The 14,859-nt window shown below is 39.8% G+C and overlaps 1 pseudogene; it reads left to right on the top strand.

Moving 5' to 3' along the window:
- The first annotated feature begins 4,304 nt into the window (after nt 1–4,304).
- On the top strand, nt 4,305–5,232 carry LOC121487020 (annotated as a pseudogene).
- The last annotated feature ends 9,627 nt before the right edge of the window (nt 5,233–14,859 follow it).

Raw genomic sequence — 14,859 nt, 5'->3', positions numbered from 1 at the left:
GAAGTGTTTCAATGGGAGAGTACAGGGAGTACAGTCTCGTGACAATGAGCATTATCCACCCCTTGATCAGCTTCTGTAGGAAAAAATGATGAGTGATAGTCCTCCATTCTAAAAGTTCTTCCCAGCAGACTGTTAGAGGGGTCTTGGCAGCCTCATTAGGTAGTATTCCTTGCGGTTAAGACATGGAGGATTTCTTTTTTAAAAGGCAGAAGTCCAAGTGTAGAGGTCACATTTTACTCATTTTTGTACCGCCTGCACCACTTCAGTGCCCAATAAATATGGAGTAAATGATGTAGCCAACATTATCAGCTAAGAATAGTTTATATTCAGTATTTTTAACCTATTAATTCTAGCCATTCATTTAATCATTCATTCGGCACACATGCTTTAATGATAAAGATTATAAACATAGCTCTTATTGTGCATGTTTCCATAAGTTAGGCAATGAGCTAAGTGTTTTATGTCCATTATCTCAATCCTCACAACTCTATGAGATAGTTGCTATCAGTATGACCGTTTTATGGGTAAAGAAGCCTAAGCTTAAAGAGGTTAAATTAACTTCTCCATGCAAATGGCTAATAAATGGCAGAGGTAGTACTTGTCTCTAAGACACTCTAATGCTTAAAGTCTGTACTTTAAACCTCAGTGCTATTGAGTATTAGGAGATAATCACTCATGGATCTTGCATTTTTTCTCATGTGTTAAAGAACCTGGGTTATTTGTTCTGTAAACTTTCCCAGACTCTGGGTTTTTCTGATTGCATCCTTAGAGTATCATTTAATATTTTCACCTTTCCTCTGTATTTTCTGTGAACTGGTAGTCAGATATAGAGGCTTGATCAAATTTCAGCTCAACTTTTTTGGGTGAACCTACTAAATAAGTGGCATTGTGTTCTTTCATATGCCAGAGACATGTAATATGATGTCTCTCTGTAATATTAGCCATTTTTTAAAAAGATTTTTTTTTAAAAAGTTATTCATGAGAGAGACAGAGAGGGGCAGAGACATAGGCAGAGGGAGAAGCAGGTCCCCTGCGGGGAGCCTGATACGGGTATCCATCCAGGTCTCCATCCCGGGACCCTGGGATCACAGCCTGAGACAAAGGCAGACACTCAACTACTGAGCCACCCAGGCACCCCAGCCTTTGTTATTGAATATCTGGTTCAACTAGTTTTTTGAGGTTGCAGAATAGTGATTTTCTAATATATATATATATATGTTGTGTGTGTGTGCACCTAAGGACCTCTTTACTTAATAGCTAGAATACTTCTTTAAAGAGAAACTTTCCCTTATCCATCATTGGTTACATAACAGTGTACTTTGTTCAGGGGATGCTTGACTCTTTCCCGTTACTTATATATTTTCAAAGTAATGAGCTAGTTCCCAAGCATCTTCCCTGGTTATCAATTAATTATTTGTATTATGCTTATGAACTCACAGATTTAAATATATTTGGTGTATTTAAATATTTTTAATGTATTGCAGTTCTTGTTGATGATAAAACAATCTTGCGTTTTATACATCTGAGCCTCTGCAAGTTGGCTCCTGAGTCATTTGGCACAACCCAAAGTTAAGAAGTTGGTAACTTCTTTACTATCTCGTTGGACAAGTTGTCCCAGGTCATCTTTTACAATTTCCTGCCCAAACTTGGAAATATCATATGTCCAAAGAATCTTGGTTCTCCTCAGTGGAAAATGGTATCTGGAGACTGCCAGTTTTTTTGTTTTTGTTTTTGTCTTGTTTTGTTTTTGTTTTTTTTTTAAGGATTTTATTTATTTATTCATGAGAGACACACAGAGAGAGGCAGAGACACGGCAGAGGGAGAAGCAGGCTCCATGCAGGGAACCCGATGTGGGACTCTATCCCGGGTCTCCAGGATCACTCCCTGAGCCAAAGGCAGATGCCCAACCAGTAAGCCACCCAGGCGTCCCTAAACTCCCAGTTTTTATATTAGCAACAAATTAAAGAAAAAAAAAAACTGTCTCTGGCCTGGATTCAGCCTGTGGCTAGTCTGTTGATGACCTCTGGCCGGACAAAGGCAATAGTAGGGAGGATTAATGATGGATTAATGATTAGTACTATTAGTGATGGATGATAAATATATTTTTTCCAAGTTTTTTTATTGTGGTAAAATAGACATGATAAAATTTACCATCCTAACCATTTTAATTGTACAGATCAGTGGTATTAAACACATTCATAATGCTGTGCAACCATCACCACCATCTGTCTTTAATCTTGTATCCCTGAAACTGTATCCATTAAACAATAGCCCCTCTTTTCCCTGACAACCACCATTCTCCATCCTGTCTCTATGGTTTTGACTAACCTAAGTACCTCATATAAGTGGAATCGATCAGTATTTGTCTTTTTGGGATTGTTTTCTGTTACTTAGCATAATGTCCTCAAGGTTTACCTATGTTACATTTATCAGAAAATTCTTCATTTTTAAGGCTGAATAATATTCCATTGTATGAATTATATCACATTTTGTTTATCTGTACTTCAATGGACCCTTGGATTGTTTCCACGTTTCAGGGGTTGTGAATCACGCTGCTATGAACATGAGTTACCAGTGTATTTTTGAGATCCTGCTTTCAATTCTTTATGGTGTATATCTACAGAGGATTTGTGTATATCTGGTGTACATCTATAGAGGATTTTCTGGGTCTATTGTTAATTTTTTGAGGCCCCTCTATTCTGTTTTCCATAGCATTTGTACCATTTTTTATTCCTATCAAAAATGCAGAATGGGGGACCCTTGGGTGGCTCAGCGGTTTAGCATCTGCCTTCAGCCCAGGGCCTGGTCCTGGAGTCCCAGGATCGAGTTCCGCATGGGGCTCCCTGCATGGAGCCTGCTTCTCCCTCTGCCTGTGTCTCTGCCTCTCTCTCTCTCTCTCTCTCTCTCTCTCTGTGTCTCTCATGAATGAATAAATAAAATCTTAAAACTAATTAATTAATTAATTAATTAAAAAAAAAGAATGGTTTCAATTTCTCCACAGTCTTACCAACACTTATTATTTTCTGTTTTTTTTTTTTTCTTGATAGTAGCCAAAATGTAGTAATTGGTGTGAGGTGGTATCTCATTAGAGTTTTTTTTATTTTAATTTTAATTCCAGTATACTTGACATACAATATTATATTAGTTTTGGGTGTACAATACAGTGATTCAACAATTCTATGCAGTTCTCTATAGTTGAGAGTCTTTTTTTAAAAAATGACTTTTTAAAAAGATTTTATTTAGAGAAAAAGAGAGCAAAGAAGGGGAGGGAAAGGGTAACGGGAGAGGGAGAGGAGGACTTCCCATTGATCAGGGAGCATCACATGGGGCTCAATCCCAGGACCCAGAGATCACAACTCGAGCCCAAGGCAGACATTTAACAGACTGAACCACCCAGTGCCCCTGAATTAGTGTTTTCATATCTTTGGGTAGATACCCAGTAATGGAATTACTGGATTATATGATAATACTATGTTTAATTTTTTGAGAAACCTCTATACTGTCTTCCACAGTGGCTACACCCGTTTACATTCCCACCAACAGTGTAAGAGGGTTCCTTTCTCTCCACATCCTTGTCAACACTTGTTTCTTGTGTTTTTTATTTTAACCATTCTGACAGGTGTGAGGCGATATCTCATTGTGGTTTTGATTTGATGTAGTCAAAATAGTTTATTTTTGCTTTTGCCTCAGGGGACCTATCTAGATAAAATTGCTACTGCTGATGTCAGAGAAATTACTGCTTGTGACCTCTTCTCTTCTATGATTTTTTGTTTGTTTGTTTCAGATCTCCCATTTAGCTTCCAACCCATTTGGAATTTATTTTTGTGTGTGGTGTAAGAAAGTGGTCCAATTTCATTCTTCTGCATGTTGCTGTCCAGTTTTCCCAGCACCATTTGTTGAAGAGACTTTTTCCCATTGGATATTCTTTCCTGTTTTGTCAGAGATTAATTGACCATATAATTGTGGATTTATTCAGCTCTATTGATCTGTCTACTTTTGTGGCAGTACTATATTGTTTTGATTACTACGGCTTTGTAATATAACCCAAAAGTCTGGAATTGTGATATCTCCACCTTTGCTTTTCTTTTTCAAGATTGCTTTAGTTATTTGGGGTCTTTTGTGGTTCCATACAAATGTTAGGATTGTTTGTTTTAGTTCTGTGAAAAATGCTGTTGGTATTTTGATAGGGATTGCATTAAATGTGTAGAGTGCAAGAGGCAAAGAAGGAGTGAATAAGGATCTTGGGCCTGCTGCCTTTCCCAACACCAGAACTTTCAGGGGCCAGAGCTAGAGGGAGCCGGGGAATGGCAGGACCTGAGGTGGTGTTACGGAATCTTCTATGGCGGTCACTACCTCTGTGGCAGCACACTCTATGAGTGGCATATGAGTGGCCCTGAGCACACTCTATGAGGTGTGCTCAGGCTCCTCCATCCGTATTGCTAACCTGTGCCCTCCTCTACAGAGCACGTTCTTCAGTGTCCTGGCTGCCAGGGCCATGAGCGTCCGGGTAGTAGCCTGGCTGCTTCTCTGGGAGCTACCAGCCATCCTTTCACTGCCACCCCGCCAACCCCGGCACAAGAGCCACTTGTTCTGAAATTATTTTGAGGCAGGAAGTTTTAAAAGATGGTTCCCACAGAGACCTTTTAATAAAAGTGGAATTTGGAGAAAACATTGAGGATTTATGGAACAGCTGACTCTTAATTAAACGGTACATCCTGACAGGACTTTTTGTGAGTCCATAGGAGTTGGCTTCATTACAAGAGGGAAACATAACAGAGGCAGTGATGGTTTGAGAAAATTTCCATGTAGAAGTTCCCAATTATTTGTCCAAGGGATCTAAAGTTCTAATCTATGCCAGACAAGATTCACAGTGCATTGTTTCCAAGCTTTTTTGCTTGTGCTCAACAGCTGTCGTCGGCTACATGGTAAGGATGGAAACCTTTATTGTGGTCAAGAACTCTGATTTACTGATGCATTGTGACCAAGAGTTTCAAATTCTGGAATGCTGGGCTCAATCAGAAGTGGCAATTCCTTGTGCTTTGAGGAATAAGAATATCTGCCAATGGAATAATATGAGATATAAATCAGTCTATGAGAATGTGACTCTACAGGTTCCAGTGAGATTGACTATAACATACCTCTTTAGTATGTTCCATGACTCTGCTCATTACCCTCCTGTGTTCTGCTTTGATCCCTGTAGCTGTTTTCAAATATTGCCATTTTCCCCTATAAGTCTTATAGAGTAAAAGCTTTCTATGAAACTAAGTAAGACTTATTTACTTCTCCTCATTTAAGTTAGGAAAACGAGCACTTTATGTATCAGAGACAAATTATTCTCATTTTGTGAATAAAAACATTTTAATTTCATTTAAAAATTGAGAAAATCATTATAAATAAAAAAAATAATTTGGTTGAAAAAATCTGTAGATTGCTTTGAATAGTATAGACATTTTAACAATAGTTTTTCTTTTAATCTATGGGCATGGAATGTCTTTCCGTTTCTTTGTGTAGTCTTCAATTTCTTTCATCAGTGTTTTATAGTTTTCAGAGTACAGGTCTTTTACCTTTTTAGTGAGGTTTATGTCTAGATATCTTATTTTTTTCTTGCAATATAAATGGGATTTTTTTCCCTTAATTTCTCCTTCTGCTTCATTATTGTTGTATAGAAATGCAATAGATTTTCATTTTTATTTTTATTTTTTAAAGATTTTTATTTATTTATTCATGAGAGACAGAGAGACAGAGAGAGAGAGAGCGAGAGAGAGAGAGAGAGAGGCAGAGACACATGCAGGGAGCCAGACGTGGGACTTGATCCCGGGTCTCCAGGATCACACCCTGGGCCAAAGGCAGGTGCTAAACTGCTGAGCCACCCACGGATCCCCGCAACCGATTTTTATATGTTGATTTTGTTTCCTGTGACTTTAGTGAATTTGTTTATCAGTTCTAGTCGTGTTTTGGTGGTGTCTTTCAGGTTTTCTATAAATAGTTCCATGTCATCTGCAAAGAGTGAACGTTTTACTTATTTCTTACTGATTTGAATGTCTTTTATTTCTTTTTGTCATCTTATTGCTGTGGCTAAGACTTCCAGTACTATGCTGAGTAAAAGTGGTGAGAATGGACATCCTTGTCTTGTTCCTGACCATAGGGGAAAGGTTCTCAGTTTTTCCCCGTTGAGGATGATGTTAGCTCTCAGTTTTTCGTTATTGGCCTTTATCATGTTGACGACATATGTTCCCTCTAACCCTACTTTCTCATGAGTGGATGTGTACTTTTTCAAATGCTTTTTCTGTCTATTGAAATAATATTCCTGTTACTTCTTACTCTGTTATCTTTCTAAAATCTTCTGATTAAGATATTTCGAACTTAGAAATGTGGGAAGGAAAGAACATCTGATAGAAGACTGTAACTTTTTAAAAGCTAACATAACCTGAAAACTTAGGATGTCTACTTAATACATTACATATATTATTTAATGTAATCCTCCCAATAGCACTGAAAGTGCTTTTTATAGATGAAGAGATTGAGCACAGAGGTGTGTGTGTGTGTGTGTGAGACTTCTGGGGAGGTCTTGTGCTTTCCTTTCTCTTCTTGCCCATACTACTTAGCATGTTGGTCTGACCGCTTTACAGAGTCAAAGAGTCAAAATAACAGCAACTCAGTCAGAATTAAAGTTTATTTCTCTCTCACAGTGATATGATGGTAGGTGGATGGTCTTGGATTTATTTTTTTAAAGATTTTATTTATTTATTAATGAGAAACAGAGAGAGAGAGAGAAAGAGAGAGAAACAGGCAGAGGGAGAAGGAGGCTCCATGCAGGAGCCCAACGTGGGACTCGATCCCAGGTCTCCAGGATCACACCCTGGGCTGAAGGCGGCGCTAAACCACTGAGCCATCTGGGCTGCCTGGTCTTGGATTTATAGGAAGTTTTAGTCCTTTTATTTCTTGAGGACATCCAGGGACCTGGGTTCCTTCTGCTTTGATGTTTCACCATTCCCTGGGTTTTATCCTCATCCACATATTTGAAACTGGCTTACGAGTACCATGGAAGGGAAAAGGGAGGGGAGGCCAGACATCTCACTTTTAAGACATGGAGTTTTAAGAAGTTGCATGCATCACTCCTGCTTATGTCCTATTGGTCAGTACTTTGGTCAGTCGTATGGTCAAGCTTGGTGGAAGGGATGCTGTGGTATGTAATTTCTAGCTGGCAGGGCAATTATATTGCAAAAACATAGAAAGGATGAATGGATTTTGGGGAGATATTTAGCAATATATCTTCTCTCAGTTTATACCTCTCCCCTCTCAAAAACAATCCCCCTGTATTCTCTCGACTTAAGGGAGAAAAGTGAGCCTTTGTTGTACAAAAAGAGAGCCACATCCGGCTTTGCAGGGAGACAATGTTAACAATCATGGGTGGGTCTAATGGTGAACATCCTTGGAACAGTATGTAAGTCCTAGGAACACACCTGGAGGCAGGGGAGGTAAGTAGGCTAGAGAGGTGCTGACAACAACATTTGGCTGCTACGCAGGGAACTGCCAAGAGCAAGTTCTTTGTCTAAGCCCTGGTTTATCTAGCTCAAAGCCTAAAACCATTGTGCCAAAAACATTGTGTTTTCTCTCTAAGATTATAAACACTTCTAGTCAGAGCAAATGTCCTTATTATGCAGGGATGAGTTCATTTTTTACAAATGACATTTTGCTTTGGAAAGCAAGTTCTTCTTCGATGTTTGCCAAGGTAAATAGTTCATTTATTAGACATAAAGATCCAGTATATCTCATCCTTAGCTGAATTTAAGTGAGGTAAGCTGAAATTCCTTTGTTCTTGACAGGACATTGATGTGTATTTTCATCTCCTTTTTTGTGCTATTGATATTTTGAGTGTGTATGATCTTCAAACTTGTTTGCTCTTGCCAGTGAAGTTTGAAGCAATTATACACATTATTCTTCTGTATTAATCTTTCACATACAGGGAGAACAGGAAATCTAGAGAACATTCTTATTTCTTGGGAGCTTTATTTCTAGGTTTCTTATTTTCTGTCTGGAAGAATGGTCTTTGATGTTGTCTAAGTCAAAAAGAACCAAAGTAGGAAGTTTTGTACAGGATTTAAGTGCTGCTGAAGCTGTGATATAGGCTTGCAAACAGGCATCGGGAAAGAAAACTGACTGATCTGGTTTTAACTCTGTATTGGCTGTTTTTTATTAATTGTGTGAATTTGGGTTAGTCACTTGACCTGTTTGAGGCTCGTGATCCTTGTCCAAAAAATAGGAAAAATTATCTGTATCCTGTCAGGTTGTTATTAGAGTTAAATCATGGTTACACTGCTTATTAACTGTGTGGCCTTAGTTAAAAGTTAAAGCTTCTCATGTCTCAATGTCCTCATCCATAAAATGGGTAATGATAGTACCTACTGTGTAAGAGTTTTTGAAAAGTGCTTGGAACAGCTCCTAGGACTCAGTAAGCCCTGTGTATATGTTAGCTGTTGGTGCTGTTCTATGAATATGCAGTAGCTACGTGTGTGTACTGGGTTTGGTTGGGACTTTGACAAGACAGCAAAGGGACCCGATCTCCAGCCTGGTTGTTCAGTGCAGGCTGGAATTCTTATGGGCTTCTATATTTGTGGGAAGCAGTGTGGAAGCTTCTCAGAGGCCAGAACTATCCTAACCTTTCAAGGTAACTGCTGATGATGCATCTGAGAGAGCACAGTGCCACAGAATTTTGCTGAAAAATGAAAAAAAAATTCAATTAAAATATATTCTTAGGGGCAAAATGCTGCAAATGTGTAAATAGGAATAATCCCAGAAATAGATTCTAGTGAAATCCATCCAATGATGTTTTACTTTTTTATAAACATTCTTTAATTATTTTGTTTATTATTATAGTTTTTCATTTTATTCCACATAGCCCTTTGCAATGTCAGCCCCGTCCTCTTCATTTGTGTGATTTCTTTTCCTTCATCTATGAAGAACCCTTTCTGGGGTGAGAGACTCAAAAACAACGCAGAGATGCAGCTCTGCATATTAACCGGAAATAGCAGATAAAATGTTTCACAGGTGATCCTTATCAGACTCTATCTCAGGGAGATTTCATTCAATAGGCTGCCCAGATACGTACAATTCTTCTACACTCTCCCCTCCCCCACTCCATTTTTCCCTATTTTTCAAATTCAACATCTTCAAAGGCATTTAGCTCAAGAAATCAGGGCAGCCTCCGGTTTTGGAAGGCATGCATCTTTAGCTCACAAAACTGTGTGCCATTTTTCTTTTAGCTTTCCTTAAGTTCTTTTCTTGATCCTGGAAGAAGGTGGAGATTTATAATCACATTTTATTGGTACTTTTCTCCATCATATGGATGATAAATTATTGAGAAGCCATTTGGTCTATAAAAATGAAATACAAGGCCATCCCCTTCCAGCACGTGGCCTGGACTGCTCCAGCTGCCATGAACTACTAGGAACCTGTGGTTGGAAAAACAAAGCGAATCCCATTTGCATTTTGGGTTTGGTCCTTTGTAGTGGGGATAGAGCAGTACAATAGCCTGACGGACTGTTGGCTCTCTGGAAGCTATTCATGGCCACAGAGTCAGCTCTATTATGTCTCAGAGGGTCTTTCTTCTGACTTAGGCATTCAGAGATTTTGTACCTGTATTTTAGCTAGTTCTTATTTTAGGCTCCACTCAGCAACAGTCACAGCTTCCAATAATTGACAAGGTTTAAAATTTTTCTCAGGCTTCAGGGGATGCCTGGGTGGCTTAATGGTTGAGGGTCTGCCTTTAGCTCAGGTCCTGATCCCAGGATCCTAGGATTGAGTCCTGCATCAGGTTCCCTACAGGGAGCCTGCTTCTACCTCTGCCTATGTCTCTGTGTCTCTCATGAATGAATGAATAAAATCTTAAAAAAATTTTTTTTTTCTCAGACTTTACCACCATCAATCTTAATCCTTGTGTGGGTTACATCTGCCTCTGAGAATCATGTGATGAGCTTCCCTCTCACCAACTGCACTTATACACAAATACTTCAGAGTGTTCACGCGTCCCCTGTCCACCCAACCCCTCAACTCTTCACAAGTCCACAAATCTAACATATTAGATGCTATTTTCCCTATGGCTTTTAAAAGCATTTGTTTGATGATAATTTATTTCTCTCTCTTTCAAAAACAGAAGATTTATTATTTCGGTGTGACCTTGTCTTTTATGTGATGGTCAAGTCAGCTGAGGTTTTTTATTTTTTATTTTTTATTTTTTTTGTTTTTTTTTTTTAATTAATTTTTATTGGTGTTCAATTTACCAACATACAGAAAAACACCCAGTGCTCATCCCGTCAAGTGTCCACCTCAGTGCCCGTCACCCATTCCCCTCCAACACCCGCCCTCCTCCCCTTCCACCACCCCTAGTTCGTTTCCCAGAGTTAGGAGTCTTTATGTTCTGTCTCCCTTCCTGATATTTCCCAACATTTCTTCTCCCTTCCTTTATATTCCCTTTCACTATTATTTATATTCCCCAAATGAATGAGAACATACACTGTTTGTCCTTCTCCGATTGACTTACTTCACTCAGCATAATACCCTCCAGTTCCATCCACGTTGAAGCAAATGGTGGGTATTTGTTGTTTCTAATGGCTGAGTAATATTCCATTGTATACATAAACCACATCTTCTTTATCCATTCATCTTTCGATGGACACCGAGGCTCCTTCCACAGTTTGGCTATTGTGGCCATTGCTGATAGAAACATCGGGGTGCAGGTGTCCCGACGTTTCATTGCATCTGAATCTTTGGGGTAAATCCCCAACAGTGCAATTGCTGGGTCGTAGGGCAGGTCTATTTTTAACTCTTTGAGGAACCTCCACACAGTTTTCCAGAGGGGCTGCACCAGTTCACATTCCCACCAACAGTGTAAGAGGGTTCCCTTTTCTCCGCATCCTCTCCAACATTTGTTGTTTCCTGCCTTGTTAATTTTCCCCATTCTCACTGGTGTGAGGTGGTATCTCATTGTGGTTTTGATTTGTATTTCCCTGATGGCAAGTGATGCAGAGCATTTTCTCATGTGCCTGTTGGCCATGTCCATGTCTTCCTCTGTGAGATTTCTCTTCATGTCTTTTGCCCATTTCATGATTGGATTGTTTGTTTCTTTGGTGTTGAATTTAATAAGTTCTTTATAGATTTTGGAAACTAGCCCTTTATCTGATATGTTGTTTGCAAATATCTTCTCCCATTCTGTAGATTGTCTTTTAGTTTTGTTGACTGTATCCTTTGCTGTGCAAAAGCTTCTTATCTTGATGAAGTCCCAATAGTTCATTTTTGCTTTTGTTTCTTTTGCCTTCGTGGATGTATCTTGCAAGAAGTTACTGTGGCCAAGTTCAAAAAGGGTGTTGCCTGTGTTCTCCTCTAGGATTTTGATGGACTCTTGTCTCACATTTAGATCTTTCATCCATTTTGAGTTTATCTTTGTGTATGGTGAAAGAGAGTAGTCCAGTTTCATTCTTCTGCATGTGGATGTCCAATTTTCCCAGCACCATTTATTGAAGAGACTGTCTTTCTTCCAATGGATAGTCTTTCCTCCTTTATCGAATATTAGATGACCATACATTTCAGGGTCCACTTCTGGGTTCTCTATTCTGTTCCATTGATCTATGTGTCTATTTTTGTGCCAGTACCACACTGTCTTGATGACCACAGCTTTGTAGTACAACCTGAAATCTGGCATTGTGATGCCCCCAGCTATGGTTTTCTTTTTTAAAATTCCCCTGGCTATTCGGGGTCTTTTCTGATTCCACACAAATCTTAAAATAATTTGTTCTAACTCTCTGAAGAAAGTCCATGGTATTTTGATAGGGATTGCATTAAACGTGTAAATTGCCCTGGGTAACATTGACATTTTCACAATATTAATTCTGCCAATCCATGAGCATGGAATATTTTTCCATCTCTTTGTGTCTTCCTCAATTTCTTTCAGAAGTGTTCTATAGTTTTTAGGGTATAGATCCTTCACCTCTTTGGTTAGGTTTATTCCTAGGTATCTTTAAAATAAGATTTAATTGTAATTTTATTTTAGGATACCTGTCTTTCTGGAAACTTAGTATTTTAAAACTCAAATTTAGAATCAGACACATGGGTTTTGTATTCCAAAAGCTGTATGAATTTTTTAAAACTAAAATCCAGGGAATTCCAGGATTAGTCTCATTTTTCTCCAACTGAAATTTGAATGCACTTTCACAAATCTGCTTGTCATGTAATATAATGCCAATTTTTCTGTCCACCTAATTATCTTCTAGCAGTATATTAAAAGTTTTATAAGAACTGTAACTATTCAGATATTTTGGTGAATTGCTGCTAACTTGTTTGAACTGGAGGTATAAAGGATTCCTTACTACCCTTTATCTTCTACAGATGTCTGATGACATTGATAGGATTATCAGGATGGTTTCCAGAAGGTGTTTTGTCATTGGCAGGCACTTGTGACTGTCTAAATCTTGCTTCTTATTAGAAGCAAGGTGTTTCACTCTTCAAATTAATGTTTTACGTCTGAATATTGTCTACCTGGATGCCTTCAAACAATGGATCCTGTCACGAAAATTGGCATCTGCTTTACTATTGCCCTGTTGTTCTGTTACAGACCATCGCTTCCTTCTCTGTCCTTGCTGTGAAGAGTATTCTGGTTTATTGACCAAGCTGATGAAGCCTAATCCCTTAGCGCATGATCATTATAAATCTAATGATCAGCACTCTCTTGGCACAATCGGGGTCTCTAAATCAGTCACTGTAGTAACTGTGCTTTGTGTGCTAGCAAGTTGATGACATTCCAGTTTTTGGGAGCTAAGGACACCTGTCTTTTCTGTGCTTGAACCCATCTAGTGAGTAAATCCATGGCCTTAGATCCTGATCTTTGGGCCTACTAAGTGGATGTGAGTTTAAGTCTTAGCTGTGACACCAAATAATCCTGTATGGGGCTCATCATACCTCTTTTGCTGGGTTATTCTAAGATTAGAGATAATATCTGTAAAGCACATCATAGGTGCTTAATAAATGGTAGGTTCTCACTATGATTTCCTAGTCATCATCCCTACCTTTGAAATACTGAAGGGAATCAAAAGACTTTTGTTTGATTTGTACAAATGTAAACCAGCAGCATCTTTGATGCTGGGCTGGGAGAGCCCATCGTGGTAAGTATGAGAGAAGGCAAGGGCCTCTGTCGATTGTGAATGCAGTTCTTGTTTTGGAACAGTGCCTCTTTGGAAACACACAGTACAGACTTTTAAGGGCCAGATCATCCAAGGTGAATGTTTCTGTTACTTAGAAAAATGCAGGTGAGGTAAGGAGATCATTAGCTGTGAGCAGAAGTTCTCACTGGTAGAAGAAAAATAAAAAAGCTCCAATCAAATTGTACCCATGAGTACAAATAAATTGCCTATGAAGGCTACAGTTAGGGAGTAAATGATTTCTTAATATGCAGTTTCACAGAAGAAATAAGAAAAATCAATTTTCAGTCTGAGTGGGGAAGAAACAGTGCTCTTCTGGGAATGGGGCTGTCATTGAGGCTTATGGGCAATTACTGGGTCTTTGAGACCCTCTCTGTTTCGGGAAGTGAGAGATAATCTCTCCTGACTTCCCACATGGAATGTTGGTGAGCAAAGACATGCCTCTAGGCCTCAGTGGACACACTATTCATATCATGAAAGGTGGACTCGGTATCAGGCTTGCAAAGGTTTGGGGTGACCCATTCTGAACTTTCACTGTGTCCTGTGTCTGGAAGGGAAAAGCTGGCCGTGGAATCCAAAGGGTTTAAGTAAGGCCCCAAACTCAGACTCTGCCCCACACTTAGATCGCCTGGTCTTTATTTCTTATAAAAGGACTCAGTAGCACTATTGCCAAAAATCCAGGTGACTTCTTGAGGAACAGCCGTTTTATTCAGTGTTTGCTCAGTTGAATCCCCTTGGGAAAGAGAACATACAGGGGTTCAGATGAGGGTTGACTGTTCAGTTAACCTTGGCTGTGAACCCTGCCCCACACTCAGCTGCGAGGATGGGATGAGGTGATTTCACACGGACAACCCAGCAGCTCATTTCTGAAGATCTGAAATGCTAAAGGTTCTCGAAGCTGTGGCAAACAGCTTCTTTCTTCTCACCCTGCGCTGCAGGGGTGCAGGGGCCTTTTTGTACTGTAGGGTCAGGGATGCTAATGTCAGGTAGCTAGTCAGTGAGTATCTGCCAGGATCAGCACAGAGGGTGAACAGGGCATAACATGTGCAGGGTGAACAGGGCATAACTCCAGGGGGTGCTGTTCACACAGCTACAGTGTGTTTGCAGCCCCAGGGATACACACTGCATTTCTGCACCAAGTAGGCCTGATACCTGCTTTAAATGCCGAGTGGCAGGCGTTTGGGATTCTCTTTCTTACAATGATTGCATTTCAGATGTGGGCTGACGTTGGTAGAAAAGGCCAGTCTGATCCTTAACTTCTACAGAATAGCAGCCGTCTGGGGTCCTTGTTCTAAAAATCCTTGGTATCGTACCATATCTCTGTTTTTCACAGCTGGTTCCCAGGAACCTTGATCCATCAGCAACAGGATGGCCCGGGCTCAGGGCCAAGCTGCTGAGATCCTGCAAGCTTCCTCACATGTTCTTTTGTCTCAGTCCCCTGGAGGAGTTGGAAGTCCTAAGGCCCCTAAACTCCTGGTTGCCTGGAGGGGGTGAGGGGGTGTGGGGGGGTGGCAGGTGGAGATATGCGATCAGAGCTGGCTGCTGGCCAGGCTGCAAGAACTGGTTTACCTCTAACACCTCTCCGCCTGCTGTTTCAGACCGGGCTTTTAGGATAGAAGAGACCAAAAACCACTTTAAATGGCTAAATATAATAAATAAATAAAGAGGA

Source organism: Vulpes lagopus, chromosome 3 (genome assembly GCF_018345385.1).
Source record: "Vulpes lagopus strain Blue_001 chromosome 3, ASM1834538v1, whole genome shotgun sequence".
In the NCBI taxonomy this organism is placed as follows: domain Eukaryota; kingdom Metazoa; phylum Chordata; class Mammalia; order Carnivora; family Canidae; genus Vulpes; species Vulpes lagopus.
Note: the sequence above shows the minus strand (reverse complement) of the source record. Positions and strands in the feature narration are given on the sequence as shown.